The sequence below is a fragment of the Acomys russatus genome, chromosome 2, assembly GCF_903995435.1.
Source record: "Acomys russatus chromosome 2, mAcoRus1.1, whole genome shotgun sequence".
In the NCBI taxonomy this organism is placed as follows: Eukaryota; Metazoa; Chordata; class Mammalia; order Rodentia; family Muridae; genus Acomys; species Acomys russatus.
Genome location: NC_067138.1, coordinates 73,830,966 through 73,843,611, shown reverse-complemented (window position 1 = coordinate 73,843,611; position 12,646 = coordinate 73,830,966). Strand labels below are relative to the sequence as shown.

The 12,646-nt window shown below is 38.0% G+C and overlaps 1 protein-coding gene across 3 annotated transcripts in view; it reads left to right on the top strand.

Annotated features, from left to right (window-relative positions):
• Nucleotides 1-12,646, top strand: part of Astn2 (astrotactin 2) — a 985,961-nt gene that overhangs the window by 390,966 nt on the left and 582,349 nt on the right. The gene's annotated exons all lie outside the window — the stretch shown is intronic.

The following is a 12,646-nucleotide window of genomic DNA, read 5'->3' as shown; positions in this document are numbered from 1 at the left end:
ATTTTAGTTCTTAACAGTTGACATATGTACTTTGATGTTTTTATTCATGTATAAGATATATTCTATTTACTCTCATGTCCCCTTCTTCCTACATTCCTTTCTCCAATTCATGTTTTTCTCTTTTGCGGCCCACTGAGTTCAAGCAAGGGCATCTTATCACCATGGATATGGAATTATCCATTGGAGGTTTGGGGGCTCAGCATTATATATATAAACTAAAGGTAAACTGAAGACAGTGTTTTCCTTTGTCCAGAATCATTCATATCTAATCCTTCTGCAGGGCAGAGAGAGTGCCTCCATGAACACTCTCCTCATTTATAAGTCAACTTAATATTTTCATACTTTTATCATAAACACAATAGAATTACTTTGAAGATAATATATACTTGTGACTGTCACTTTATGCATTTTGTGCATGTAAGTTGTTTTTCAAATCTCTATAAAAATCTCCTGTTTCATCCCTATTGTATAATAAATACATATAAGATAGGAAATATGTGTGTGTGTGTGTGTGTGTGAGAGAGACAGACAGACAGACAGACAGAGAGAGAGAGAGAGAGAGAGAGAGAGAGACTGAGAGAGACTGAGAGAGACAGAGAGAGACTGAGAGAGACAGAGAGAGAGAGACTGAGAGAGGAGACAGAGAGAGACTGAGAGAGACAGAGAGAGAGAGAAAAAGAGAGAGAGAGAAGAAAAAGAGGAGAAGGAGAAGAAAACAAAACAGAATTTATAAGAAAATATAGGCAATTTGTTACATAAAGCTCAGAACTAGATGAATTACCAAAGTCTATGTGTAGCTGCAAAATTAAGATGAGGAGATAGAAATAGCAAACATGAACTGGATAAAACCACTGTGAATGGGCTGCCCCACACCTTACATACACCTAGGATCACTAAACAGTCACTACTCACTAGCTGTTCTATTTTAGGAGGTAGAGATAACCAAGCTTTAGCTATTGGTTTGCACATGTGTAGAAATGTTCATTACAGGATAACTTACTTCAAATGTTTGCTATCTTGTCTACTTTGCCTTTCTGTGACTGGATATTCATATTTACAAAATTGTGATGATAGTTCTATTTGACTAATTGGTATACTGTCAGGATGATACCTCCTTCTTCTAGATGATTATCAATTTTTCAGACATGTAGCTGGAGAAGAGGATAGTAGAAGTGACAGAGAATGTTGTTGGTCAATATACAATAGTGCCCCATATATAGAAAATAAAGATAATTCGGAAACTGAGGCATGCCCCCGACCAGATGAAAGTGACTTTGCTAGTTCAAGAGATGCACACATTATGGTCATCGATCTGGTCATCTATCTTCTCAGCCTCAGGAGAAATACTAAGTTCAGGCAGTACTTGACATCAGGAGGATGGCATTGTGTTGTCTTCCCCAGTTTAGCCCCTAGTTCTTCTATCTCGGAATCTCTATGTGTTCCTCATCTCTTCCCTTCAATAATAGTCAAACATGCTCCTTATTTTTCACAGATGACATAAAAAGGACAGGGACTCATTGATAAGTAGAAGCCAGTCTTCTCTGGAGTAGAAAAGAGAAAAGATCAATCTTTTATTTGTTGCATGGTTAGACGGAGTCCTAACTGTAGTTCTCAGAAATATTAGGCTGTTGCATAGCAGGAGAAGGAGCAAGAAGCAATGATAATGCCTATTTCCCTGTCCCAATGTCATTGTTTTGCATCGATAATCATAAATGCACAATGTTCTGTCATAACTACATAAACACTGGTAGAAGGTGCACAGTTTAATGATAGTTATATAACTAGATTATATGTAGATTCTTTTAAATGACTGGATACATGGGGGAAGAGATCACAATGAGGCCTGTCAGGAGAACATCTCATGTCAACTATAAGGAGATCCAGATGAAACCAGGTCCCCTAAGGACCATATTGCTAGGACAGCCTTCATCCTTCCTCACTGTCCCCCAGGACTCTTAAGCTACCAAGGTGCTGGCCCTTTCTCAGCAGGGAAAGCTCTCAGCCAGGCTTATGCATTGAGCTGTCTGTGGTACTGAAGTATTAGATGGGGCTGAGTAATGTGTCCCGTCTTCGGAAGAAAATGAATTCTGACCTTGTGTTACTATATAGTTATACTTGATGCTTACAGCCCATTATGAGGAAAAGGTCAAAACGACATAGCACTTGTCCAGAGCCCAGCTGGCAAGAGCAATCGATATGAACACAGTTCTTATCCAAGTCTTTGACAACTTCTACCTTTTTTTTTTCTTGGACTTCTTCACGGCCATGAGTGGCTTTTGTCCACTAAGCACACCCTGAAGAAATGTAAGAAATCTTATCATGAGCTTGTCTAATTTAACATTTTTCTCCATATGCTATCTATAAATCATCTACACATGTCTAGTAACCCCTACGACCTAGTTAGCCAGGTGGAGGTGGAGCCTGGCTATTCTTATTTGTAAGGATTGAAAGGTGCCTCAGTGGAATTTTGAGAGATACACTGTATGTTATTTTCCCCTTGATTATAACGGATGTCTAAAGTAATAAATTAAATGATGAGAGATATTTTGTGTCTTGTGGCTTTAGAATTTCCATTCATGAGCACCTGACTTTGTTGCTTCTTGTGTCTAGCCAAAGAGCAACATCATGGCAGAAAGGTGTGGCAGACCAAACCTGTTCATCTTCTGTAAGCTAGCACATAAACAAAGATCAGAAGGGGTAATGCACATCCTAAAAAGATGTACTCCCCACCCAGTGACATTTGACTTCCCAATAATGCCACCAAAATATATTATACTTATAGGTCATCTGATTACATGATATTATTCATTATCCAGTCTCCTTTTAGTGATTACATGTTGCATCTCGTGACTATGCATGCAACACATGAGTCTTATGAGAAAATTTTATCTGTAATCTGTATCATATGCCACTATGTCAATAAGTCTGACTTTCTTTGATGCAAAAAACTTGGTTGCTCTTTTAAAACCCTTAGAGTCTTTATGAATCTACTTAGCTTCCTCTATACTTGTTACTGTCCTGTGGATGGTTCTATCTGATAACATAATTCTTGTGGTTTCTCACAGCACTGAATATAATATAAGATTTCTGCCACTAATGTGGATAATATATGTTTCCTAATACTAGAAGTTTAGTCATCATCAAAACTTCTGGGAATAATTGACAAATAGTTATCAGCTATTATTAAAAGCCATTTTTTTCTTTTTTCATTTTAATTTATTATAAATTATTCAGCTTACAACTTGAATGTTATCCCCTCACTCATATCTTTCCATTCCCATCTGTCTTCTACCCTCTTCCCTTCCCCTAGACCTCTGACAGAAGGGGACCTCCTCCCCCACCGTATTGCCAAAGCTTATCAGGTCTCATGTGGACAGCCTTCTACCCCTTCTTCTATGTGCTCACTAAGCCTCCCCACCAAGGGAAAGTGATGAAGTCAGGGCCATAAGTGTTCATGCCAGAGGCAGACCCAACTATCCCCTCTACCGCGGAGAATGAGCTCTCCATTGGTTAGATCTGAACAGGAGGGTCTAGGTTTGCTGCATGCATTGTCCTTGGTTGGTGCAACAGATTAAAAGCCAATCTTTGCAAAGATGTTAATTTGCATATCCCTAGAAACAAAAGCCAGTAAAGGAGACTACATGTGATGAATAACCTATTTAGATTAATTATTTAGGATAGTTCCACTCTAGGGTAGATCCTCTGGTTTAGGATTTGGTGGGTATTGAAAAAGAAACTAAAAGAATTTTTGAATATAAATTTATCTGTTATGTGTCACATGTGTACAACTCAGTTTACTTAGACATAATCTTTCAATTATTAGACCAAAATTATGAGACAGAATTAACCATCTTCGTTTTGCCTGCCTGGAAGAAAAAGAGTTAAGGTGAATATATACTGTATAGAAGAGGAGAAAATATAAAAGCTTAATTCTTCTATTTCCACAGTTCCTCATCTTACCATTCATCAAGCATCCGGAAAAGAAACCACTATAGAGATGAACTGTTGTTGAAAGGGATAGCTCTTGGAGACCCCAGAAGGCAAAACCAGAATTCTGATTATGAAAAGTGGAGCCTTGTTACTGTCTTATTCTGCTGTTGACTCTGTCACTTTGTGCCTACTTCCAATGCTTCCTAAACTTTAGTTTCATTATCTATAAATTGGGTATAATAGCATACTTATCACATGGAATTATTGTGCAGAATAAATGAAATAATGCCCATAAAGCTCTTAGCTCTGTACCTAAGACGGAGTAATGGCTCAATAAGTCATATAAATGCTAGTAGTTGTGACAATATTTTCTTAATACTAGAAGGGGGTCATTGCAAGGTAATGAGTCCCCATCACAGAAAAACTGGGAGGACAGATGACCCCATTTTGTGAAGTCATAGAAATGAGGAGAAAGCATGAGTTGGGTTAAGCATAAATTCCATTTCATTGGGAACCATTTTATGAGAAGGTAAATTCTCAAACCACTTCAATTTTGAAGGTTTTTTTTTTTTTTTTTACAATATATTTATCTCATCTTTAACATTCTGTCCCTGCTGTCATCCATTCTTTGATGAGTCTCAGAAATAATGTAAGACTGGAATGTTGGGCCTGGGAGAGAGATTATCTTTTGAATACTTTTCTAACCTAAGTTTTTAATTGAGCTCCTACACACACACACATACACACACATGGAGGAGAGAGAGATATATTTAATAAAACTATAATTTATATGGATTTGATTATCATAGAAATATACTTATATTATTATGTGTTTTCTTTATTCAGGTCAATTTAAACTATTAACCTTATCTTTGTAGATAAAGTAAGATAGTTGTCAAGTCTCTTCTGTTCCTTATGACTGAGTTATTTAAAGTCTGAAGGTTATTTCTGAGCCTAGAAAATCAAGTATAAATGCCCACATATCAAGATGTTCTAGTTTACTAATATGACACCCTGTGGATGTTTTGAACACAAATTTGTTTACAATGAATCCTGTCCGCACTTTTCTGCTTCCCACCCCTACTTCTTGTTTTTCAGCTCAAGGGAGTAAACCAATACATGACTTTGTGCCTTTAATAAAGAATGAGGTTCATAATTGGCTGCAGAGCAAGTTTGCTAGTGATTTGAATACATGGGCAGAGTATTTTCAGCTCCTAGAAGGAAAAGTTACACCACACTGAAAGTGACTGCTTAGCCACAAGCTGCCAAGCAATTTATTTTAGAAAGTAGTTCCTTAGGCACCTGCTCAGGACTCATCCCAGGCTTTGTTTTAAAATGTTCAGCATTAATCACAGATGTTCAAAGGAACATCATGAAGCAGGTTAATTGGTGGAAGTGCAACACAATATGGCCCTTGCCTTTTTTCATTCCTAACTCATCTGCAAAGACTTTATGCTGTTAAGACAAGTGTCTTGTTTCTGTCTCTTGTTCTCCAAACCCTGGCCTATTAATTATTCTATGTGAGAACTAACACTCTTCACCTCAGTGATTTCCACTCTTCCATTTCTAAGCCCAAATGGCTTTTCTTTTTTCTCAATAACACCTTCATTACATACCCCAAGATATTCTCACTGTAGTTGAGTATTCTATACACCTATCTTTTTGCCTTTTACAAGAAATAACTCTGAACTGCTGCTGCTTGTTTGTTACTGAAATGGCTGCATTACTCAAAAACTTGTCTTTTGCATTAAAACCAGATGCTAGACCAAGTCTTTAAAACCCCAAATGATTATATTTTAAGAAAATATCTCTAAAGTTATGCTTCCCATAAAATCATTCAGTGACTTCCTTGTCCTTTATGATCAAGACTGAGCATGCGCTTTCTGCCCCTTTTAGGCCAAGTTCTAAAATATTTCTCAGTGCCTATCTCAGGGCTTTTGCATGTATTGCCATATCCACTTCTCTCCAGTTTCTCACATTTACTGAACTGTAATTGACATTCCTTTCTCCACCCAGCCTGATATAGATGTCTTGCTAATTCCTCTCCTTCAACCTTACTTTTTTCCTTTATTAAAAGTATTTTAATACTTGTCTTTGTAATCACACAATTATTTGGTTAGTATCAGTTTACCATACTTGGTTGCAAACTATATAAGATAATATTTGTTTTATACATTGTGTTTAGTACCTATGACAGTGCCTTGAACAGTTGCCTTTTACCCTGAAACAGAGTAGTGAAACAGGCTAGTGAAAAACAAAATGAAGTAATTATAATGAATAGACTTAAAGTTTCCCCAAGGTCAAGGGACACAGGCTATTTATGTCTTAAATCTATTATAACGCCTAATGGACACATTGACATTGTAAATATGTACTAAATTATGCAGAGGTGGCAGATAGACTTGGATACCCTGAGAAGATACAACCTCAAAAACAGTAGTGCCAGAAATCTAAGGCTGACTCTTCTCTCATTGACTTCCCTCCCTACAGTTTCTGCACTGATCCCCAAAGATAAGGAAGTCAAATCAAACTCACACCCCAGCTCTGATACAAAAATGAAACAAGCTTTATCTCAGAGACAAGAAAGAAGGAAAATATAAATTGAGCTGAGATTCAGAATGCCCATGGGGGAGGAGGCAGTGAAATACCAATAAACCATATTAATATGCTGAAACCACGAAGAAGAAGTTGAACTCCAACCCAGACTTAATAACTATACGTGAGCAAGTACAGGGAGAAGGCAAGGCTAGGTTTCAGTCAGAATTCAAATGAGATCTGTAATGAAACTGGTAATATAATTATAAACTGTGAAAGCTTTTTTCCCTCTTTCTTATTCTTATTTTTAATGGGCAACTTGCTCAGCAATGGCTTGGCATCAATTCTGGGAGCTGTGGATGCCCCCTACAGTGGCCTGAATTTTTTCAAACCTCTTCATTAAGAAAGTCTAAATTCACAAAACTGTAGAAGGAAAAACTATGCTTCAAGCCATTTCTCCCTTAAATAGTAACTGATCTCCAGGTTAAATGTCACAAGGGGCCTGGGGAAGAACAAATCTGGGGAAACCATTTTAAGCAGCTGAACTTGTTGAAGTCTTTATAGCTATCACAACAGCCAGTGGGATTGAGAGTTTTAATGACACTCTATGCTAAGATGTTAGCTTGGCTTCCAACCAGAGTGAATTGTTACTAATTTCCTTCCTCACAAAGGAGAAAACTGTGTTTGACGTCCACAATTAGAGACTAATTTCTGTGTTTTGATAGCAGACTGAATTCAAAAATATGTTCCAAGGAACTGGGGACAGAGGGTGCTTACAAAGGATAGTAAAATTCAATTTTATCTCATTAATTGTTCTATCCTGTTGTTTTTTTTTTTTTTTTTTTTTTTTTTTTTTTTTTTTTTGCTGTTCTTATGTGCTTCTTTTTTTTTTTTTTTTTTAATTAATTATTCTTGTTACATCTCAATGTTTATCCCATCCCTTGTATCCTCCCATTCCTCCCCCCCCCCCATTTTCCCATTATTCCCCTCCCCTATGACTGTTCCTGAGGGGATTACGTCCCCCTATATATTCTCATAGGGTATCAAGTCTCTTCTTGGCTACTTGCTGTCCTTCCTCTGAGTGCCACCAGGTCTCCCCCTCCAGGGGACATGGTCAAATGTGAGGCACCAGAGTATGTGAGAAAGTCGTATCACACTCTCCACTCAACTGTGGAGAATATTCTGACCATTGGCTAGATCTGGGAAGGGGTTTAAAGTTTACCTCCTGTATTGTCCTTGGCTGGTGCCTTAGTTTGAGCGGGACCCCTGGGCCCAAATCTGCCTATCATATTGTTCTACTTGTAGATTTCTAGGACCCTCTGGATCCTTTTATTTTGCTGTTCTCCCATGCGTCTCTCATTTAGAGTCCCAATAGGATGCCTTCCCCTCTGTCCCAGTTTCCTGGTAAGTGAAGGCTTTCGTGGGACATGCCCCTTGGGCTAGTATGCAGATATAAGTGAGTATATACCATTTGATTCTTTCTGCTTCTGGGTTAACTCACTCATTATGATCATTTCTAGCTCAATCCATTTATCCACAAATTTCGGGAATTCCTTGTTTTTAATAGCTGAGTAGTATTCCATAGTGTATATGTACCACAGTTTCTTTATCCACTCTTCTACTGAGGGACACTTAGGCTGTTTCCATGTTCTGGCTATTATGAATAAGGCAGCTATGAACATGGTTGAGCAAATTTTCTTGTTGTGTGCTGGAGCATCTTCTGGGTATATTCCAAGGAGTGGGATAGCTGGGTCTTGAGGAAGCCCTATTCCCATTTTTCTGAGATAGCACCAGATAGATTTCCAAAGTGGCTGTACTAGTTTGCATTCCCACCAGCAATGAAGGAGTGTTCCTCTCTCCCCACATCCTCGCCAGCATGTGGTGTCGCTTGAATTTTTGATCTTAGCCATTCTGATGGGTGTAAGATGGAATCTCAGAGTTGTTTTGATTTGCATTTCCCTGATGACTAAGGAGGTTGAGCATTTCTTTAAGTGTTTCTCAGCCATTTGATACTCCTCTGTTGAGAATTCTCTGTTTAGTTCCAAGCCCCATTTCTCAATTGGGTTATTCGGTTTGGTGGTGTTTAATTTCTTGAGTTCTTTATATATTTTGGATATTAGACCTTTGTCAGATGTAGGGTTGGTGAAGATTTTTTCCCAGTCTGTAGGCTGTCGCTTTGTTCTCTTGACAGTGTCTCCTGCCTTACAGAAGCTTCTCAGCCTCATGAGGTCCCATTTATTAATGGTTGACATTAAGGCCTGGGCCGTTGGTGTTCTGTTCAGGAAGTTGTCTCCTGTGCCAATATGTTCCAGGCTCTTTCCCACTTTTTCTTCTAAGTGAGTTAGTGTCTCTGGTTTATGTTGAGGTCTTTAATCCACTTGGATTTGAGTTTTGTGCAAGGTGACAAATATGGGTCCAGTTTCATTTTTTTACACATAGACCTCCAGTTAGACCAGCACCATTTGTTGAAGATGCTATCCTTTTTCCATTGAATGGATTTGGCTTCTTTGTCAAAAATCAAGTGACCATATGTGTGTGGATTCATATCTGGGTCTTCGATTCGATTCCACTGATCAACCAGCCTGTTGCTGTGCCAGTACCATGCTGTTTTAAGTACTATTGCTTTATAGTACAGTTTGAGATCAGGTATGGAGATTCCTCCGGAGCATCTTTTATTGTACAAGATTGTTTTAGCTATTCTGGGTTTTTTGTTTTTCCATATGAAGTTCAGAATTGAACTTTCAATGTCTTTAAAAAATTGTGTAGTTATTTTGATAGGGATTGCATGAATCTGTAGATTGCTTTGGTAGGATGGCCATTTTTACTATGTTTAATTCTCCCGATCCATGAGCAAGGAAGATCACGCCATCTTCTCAGGTATCTTCAATCTCTTTCTTCAGAGTTTTGAAATTTTTTTCATACAAGTCCTTCACTTGCTTAGTTAGGGTAACTCCTAGATATTTTTATATTGCTGTGGCTAATGTGAAGGGTGTGGTTTTCCTAATTTCTTCCTCTGCAAGCTTGTCATTTGTGTATAGGAAGGCTACAGACTTTTTTGAGTTAATTTTGTATCCAGCCAATTTGCTGAAGGTTGTTTATCAGCTTTAGGAGTTCTCTGGTGGAGTTTTGAGGGTCACTTATGTACACTATCATATCATCTGCAAAGAGGGATAATTTGACTTCCTCCTTTCCCATTTGGATCCCCTTGATCTCCTTTGTTGTCTTATTGCTCTGGCTAGAACTTCGAGTACTATATTGAAGAGATATGGAGAGAGTGGGCAGCCTTGCCTTGTTCCCGATTTGAGAGGAATTTCCTTGAGTATCTCACCATTTACTTTGATTTTGGCTATTGGCTTGCTGTATATAGCCTTTATTATGTTGAGGAAAGTGCCTTGTATCCCCGATCTCTCTAAAACTTTAAACATGAATGGGTGTTGAATTTTATCAAATGCTTCTCTGCATCCAAGGAGATAATCATGTGGTTTTTTATTTTCAGTTTGTTTATATGATGGATTACATTGATGGATTTCCGTATATTAAACCATCCCTGCATGCCTGGAATGAAGCCTACTTGGTCATGATGAATGATATCTTTGATGTGCTCCTGTATTCGTTTTGCAAGTATTTTATTTAGTATTTTTGCATCTATGTTCATAAGAGAAATTGGTCTGAAATTCTCTTTCTTTGTTGAGTCTTTGTGAGGTTTAGGTATCAATGAGACTATGGCCTCATAGAATGAATTTGGTAATTTTCCATCCATTTCTATCTTTGGAGTAGCTTGAAGAGTATCGGTATTAGCTCGCCCTTAAAGGTCTGGTAGAATTCTGCACTGAAACCATCTGGCCCTGGGCTTTTTTTGGTTGGGAGACCATCGATGATTGCTTCTATTTCTGTCGGGGAAATGGGACTATTTAACTTGTTTATCTGTTCTTCACTCAACTTTGGCAAGTGAACTTGATCAAGAAAATCGTCCATTTCCCTTAGATTTTCAATTTTGTGGCGTATATGCCTTCAAAGTAGGATCTTATGATTCTTTGAATTTCTTCAGTGTCTGTTGTTATGTCTCCCTTTTCATTTCTGATTTTGTTGATTTCAATACTGTCTCTCTGCCTTTTAGTTAGTTTGGCTAATGGTCTGTCTATCTTGTTGATTTTCTCAAAGAACCAGCTTTTGGTTTTGTGATTCTTTGGACTGTTTTCTTAGTTTCTAATTTGTTAATTTCAGCCCTGAGTTTGATAATTCCAGGCGTCTACTCCTCTGGGTGTTTCTGCTTCTTTTTTTTCTAGGGCTTCCAGTTGTGTTGTTAAGATGCTTATGTGCGATGTTTCCAATTTCTTTTTAAGGCACTTAGTGCTATGAATTTTCCTCTTAGCACTGCTTCAATGTATCCCACAAATTGGGTATGTTGTTTCTTCATTTTCATTGAATTTCAGAAACTCCTTGATTTCTTTCTTTATTTCTTCCCTGACCCAGGTGTCATTTAGCAGAGAGTTGTTTAGTTTCCACAAACGTGTAGGCTTTTTGTTATTTCTGTTGTTGTTGAATTGCAGCCTAAGAGCATGGTGATCTGATAGGATACAAGGTATTATTTCAATCCTCTTGTATCTGTTGAGGCTTGCTTTGTGACCTACGATGTGATCAATTTTGGAGAAGGTTCCATGGGGTGCAGAGAAGAAGGTGTATTCTTTCTTGTTTGGGTGAAAGGTTCTATAGATATCTGTTAGATCCATTTGACCCATGGCATTGGTTAATGATGTTATTTCTCGGCTTAGTTTCTGTTTCAATGACTTATCCTTCAGTGAGAGTGGGGTGTTGAAGTCTCCCACTATTATTGTGTGGGGATCGATGTGTGGTTTAAGCTTTTTTAGGAGATCTTTTACATATGTGGGTGCCCTTGTATTGGGAGCATAGATGTTCAGAATTGTGATGTCATTTTGGTTGACTTTACCTTTGATGAGTATGAAGTGTCCTTCCTCATCCCTTTTGATTAATTTTGGTTGAAAGTCTATTTTGTTCGATACTAAAATGGCTACACCTGCTTGCTTCTTGTGACCATTTGCTTGGAATATTTTTTTCTAACCTTTTACCCTGAGGTAATGCCTTTCATTATGGGTGAGATGTGTTTCTTGGATGCAGAAGAATGTTGGGTCTTGTTTATGTACCCATTCGGTTAGTCTGTGTCTTTTTATTGGAGAATTGAGGCCATTGATGTTGAGAGATATTAATGACCAGTGACTGTTAAGAGTCTTAATTTTGATGTTGTTTCCAGTCGAGCGTTTGTGTAGTTGTGTTTTTGCCATGGGATAGTTATCTATTTCCTGGGTAGTTTTGGTTGTAGCTTGACCCTTTGGGATGGAGTTTTCCTTCTAGTACCTTCTGTAAAGCTGGGTTTGTGGATAGGTACTGTTTGAATTTGTTTTTGTCATGGAATATTTTGTTTTCTCATCAATGGTTATTGATAATTTTGGTGGTAAAGTAGTCTGGCCTGGCATCTGTGTTCTCTTAGGGTTTGCAGGATCTCTGTCCAGGACCTTCTGGCTTTTATGGTCTCTGCTGAGAAGTCAGGTGTAATTCTGATAGGTTTCCCATTAAATGTTATTTGGCCCTTTTCCCTTGCAGCTTTTATATTTTTTCTTTGTCTGCATGTTTTGTGTTTTGATTATTATGTGGCGGGCAGTTTTTCTTTTCTGGTCAATTCTATTTGGTGTTCTGTAGGCCTCTTGTATGTTTATAGGCATCTCTTTCTTTAGATTGGGGAAATTTTCTTCTATGATTTTGTTGAGAATAGTTTCTGGGCCCTGGAGTCTGATGTCTTCTCTTTTCTTCAATGCCTATTATCCGCAAATTTCTTCTTTTCATGGTTGTCCTTAATTTCTTGGATGTTTTGTGTCAGGAGTTTTCCAGATTTGGCATTTTCTTTAATGTTGATTCATATCTGTGATTGTATCTTCTAGCCCTGAGATTCGTTCTTCCATCTCTTGGATTCTGTTAGAAAAGCTCACCTCTGTGTTGCTCGCCTTCTTCTCTGAGGGTCTCACGTTCTCGTTTTTCTTCTGTCTGTGTGTTTATAATTGAATCCATTGTCATTTTCAGATCTTGAACTGATTTTTGATTTCTTTCATCTGATTTTTGTATATTCCTGAGTTTCTTCCATTGCCTCTTTATAGGTCTTCAGAGCTTG